The 3975-nt window shown below is 37.6% G+C and overlaps 1 pseudogene; it reads right to left on the minus strand.

Moving 5' to 3' along the window:
* Window positions 1–677: 677 nt before the first annotated feature.
* On the minus strand, window positions 678–796 carry LOC112483395 (annotated as a pseudogene).
* Window positions 797–3975: the final 3179 nt, after the last annotated feature.

A 3975-nucleotide genomic window follows, 5' to 3' on the forward strand; every position in this document is an offset into this window, starting at 1 on the left:
CCTATACAGAAGAGTTTCAAATAATTTATGGAGATACTCCTCTCCCAGAAGTGAAGCTTAACTCTCCACATCTTGCTTCCAAGACTAAAGTACAAAGAGAGATGTAAAGGTAATTTTACAGGGGCGAAACCATCTAGGTGCTCAAGGTTAATGTTATCAGTGATAAATCATGCTGATAAGTCATCAGCAATAGTACGTACTCTTTGAAAAAATAATTTATTGAGATATAATTCACATTCTCCAAAATAACACCCATTCAAAGTGTACAGTTCAATGGTTTTTAGTATATTCACAGACTAGTTCAATCTTAAATCTAATTTTAGAACATTTAACCACTCTCCAGAAGAAACCTCATATTTATTAGCAGTCATTTACCACCCCACCTCTGCCCTCTCTCTGCATCTATCCCAGCCCCAGCCAACCACTAATCTACTTTCAGTCCCTACAGATTTGCCTAAAGTATTAATGGTGTGCAAGTGACATTTTATTTGGTTTCCTTTTAAATAAACCTTTTAACTATCCAACTACCAGTTCCAATGGTATATGAAGGAAGGCTCCTGATATGTTACCATCTAATGTTTTAATTTTTTTTTTTTTTAGGTGAGGCAACCTTTGGTTGACCTCCCAGATGGCAAGGACCTTGTCAGTTTACAATCCCTTATTTTTTTTATTTTTTACACTTACAGCACCTGGTCTTCCTAGGTGGTCTCCCATCCAAGTACCAACCAGGCCTGACCCTGCTTAGCTTCCGAGATCAGACAGGATCAGACTCGTTCAGGATAGCATGGCAGTAGACTACCATCTAATGTTTTAAAAATGGTTAGTTCACTTTTCCTCTCAACATACTTGAATATCTTTATGGGAGATTCTGTTCATGTGCTAATTAAGAATCTGGAGTGACATTTTAAAGAGTTTTTACTATGTTTATATAAATCTCTCAGAATCCTAGTATGTCCGTTTTTAATTAAAAATAGAACATCAAGTACTTATCTGGTACCAAGAATATACTAGGCACTTACTGTATGAGGTAAGTACTATTATTATTCCGATTTTACAGATGAGAAAACTGAGGCAAAGAGAGGTTGAAAGTTAGAAGAGCTAGGAAGCGTAGACTCGAAATTCAAAACTATAGTGTCTAGCTCGTGAATCTGTGCTTTCCTTCACTATACAAGGGTCATCAAATGATAGCTTCTGGGCCAGATCTGGCCTGCTTCCTGTTTTTGTAAGTAGAGTTTTATTGGAACACAATCAAAACCAATCATTTACATACTGTCTATGACTGATTTGCATTATGTCAGAGTTAAGTACAGGCAAACCTCATTTTATTGCACTTGGCTTTATTGCTCATCACAGATGCAGTTTTTTCAAATTGAAAGTAAGACCCTCTACCAGCAAAAATTTTATGACTTGCTTTATTGCAATGGTCTGTAACTGAACCTGCAGTATCTCCAAGGTATACCTGTAGTTGTAACAGAGACCCTATGGCTTCATATGAGCACTACTCACCTCTTTCCATCACTCTAACCTACAAGTAATGTCTGTAGAAAAAGCGGATGCTTATCACTGACGAAAGGGTGTATGTAGTCCTTGGCTGCAAAGGATGATGTAATGATCCACACTGAGAGGAGGAGAGAAAGGAGAGATCAATTTTCAGAGAGTGAGACTCTGGATTTTGGCAGTGCCAGTGACCTGATCAGGACAAAAGTACACGGTGAATTCCTGCCCCAACAAAGGAGAGAAAAAAATCCAATTTAAAACTAGCTTTCACTAGATTTTGCTACAAAATAGATGACATTTAACTAAATAATTCAAACTTTTATTCTGAGCTATCGAGACAGTATGGGACATAAACTCTCAGCTGGCAGGTGCCTGGCCATAGGATTCCAGCTGCTTGAATCTCCCTTTGCTTCCAGCCTTCCACCTGGCCACCCAGAAAAGTACCTGAAGATCCCCCAGAGCTCACCTGCTGTGGCAGAGGGTCTGGTTTTGGGAGCAAAGATCCTCTCCCCACTCCCTTACTTTTGGTTCATCAAAAACAGAACATCAGAGAAGATTTTCAATATTGTTCACGATGAAATAAAACCAGCTTCTTTTCTATTGGAAAAAAAAAAAAAATGGTTGTCTAACTCAGCTGAGGAGGAATTTTGCCAGAATAATACCTTTCCATTTGTTTTCCTTAGTGGAGTTGTCTCCATTCTCTCCCATTTAGCCTGCCAGGCCCTGCTCTGTTCTGCCCTATACAAGGCAGTGCCTTTTTTGCTCCAGAGTTGCTGGTGGGCCCAGCAGGAGTTGTAACATCCAGGCCTCTCTCCAGATGGCCTGGGTTCCTTGTGGGTCATCAGTCGAATCCTCCTCTCAAGAACTGGTCTAATGCAGAAGTAAAAATAAAGTATTTCAATATTTATTTAATTACTCTATTTGTTAACTTGCCCTTCCATTTCCAATGTTTTTTCCTCATATTGGATACTTCTTCTGTGCAGAGCATGGAGCTGAGTTCCTAAAGGAAAACGATAATGAAGGAAGCACAACTCCTGCTTCTGATAAACATGGCTACTTAGTGAGAAAGTAGCTGAGAGAATGACAAGAAATTTACACATTAGCCCAAGAAAACATGCAAATGGCCAAGAGACATATGAAAAGATGCTCAACATCACTAGTTGTTAGGGAAATGCAAGACAAAACCACAATGAGATACCAACTCACACGTGGTAGAATGGCTGTCACCAAAAGAACAAGTACTAACAAGTGTTGGAGAGGCTATGGGGAAAAAGGAACCTTCATGCAGTGCGGGTGGGATGGAAATTGGTACAGCCACTATGAAAAATCGTATGGAGTTTCCTCAAAAATTAAGAATTGAATTACCATATGACCCTGCAATCCCTCTTTGGGGTATTTACCACCTCCTCGCAAAAAAAAACCCTGAAAATATTTATCCACGAAGATATATGCACCCTGATTTCATAGCAGCATTATTCACAGTGGCCAGCGCATGGAAACAACCAAAGTGTCCTATGATAGATGATTGAATGAAGAAGATGTGGTACATATATACAATGAAATATTACTCAGCCGTAAGGAAAGATGAAATGCTGTCATTTGCAGCAACATAGATGGATCCTAAGATTATCATGCTAAGCAAAATAAGTCAGAAAGAAAAAGCTGAGAGCGATATGATTTTAGCCATTTGTGGGATATAAAACTGAAAGCAACAAACAAACAAGACGAACAGAGACTCATGGATACAGACGACAGTTTAGTGGTTACCAGAGGGAAAGGTGAGGGAGGTAGATAAAGGGCAAAGGGGGTCAAATAGAAGGTGATGGAAGGAAACTTAACTTTGAGTGATAAACACAACATGATGTGTTATTGAACTGTACACTTGTAACCTATATAACTTTATTAACCAATGTTACCCCAATAACTTTAATTAAAAAATAAATAATAAAATTTTAAAAAGAAATTCACAAACTATAATATAAAGCAGAACCATATTGCTCTCGACCCCTTTCAAAAAATTTTGCTTCATTTTCACAGAGGCAACTAGCTTGGTTGTAGGTATACCATTTATCCATTCATTACCCATTCAGCAAATCTATTGATCCTTTCTGAAGGGGGTGTTCTAGGTACCAAGACTACATCAGTACATGTTTTATACTAACTGATGTAAACATTATTGCACTTTTCAATACATCTTAGACTTCTTTATTGGTTTCTTTTTTCTTTTTATTGAGATATAATCGAAATAACGTTTTGTCAATTTAAGGTGTACAACACATTGATTTGATATATTTATATATTGTAGTGTGATAATCACTGTAGTGTTAGCTAACATCTCTGTCAAGTACCATGATTATTTCTTTTTTCATGGTGAGAACATTTAAAATCTAGCTTCTTAGCAACTTTGAAGTATAAAATATGGTATCGTTAACTATTATTATAATATTGTGTATTAGCTCTCCAGGACTTACTTATCTT

Source organism: Pteropus alecto, unplaced genomic scaffold, assembly GCF_000325575.1.
Source record: "Pteropus alecto unplaced genomic scaffold, ASM32557v1 scaffold24, whole genome shotgun sequence".
Lineage (NCBI taxonomy): Eukaryota > Metazoa > Chordata > Mammalia > Chiroptera > Pteropodidae > Pteropus > Pteropus alecto.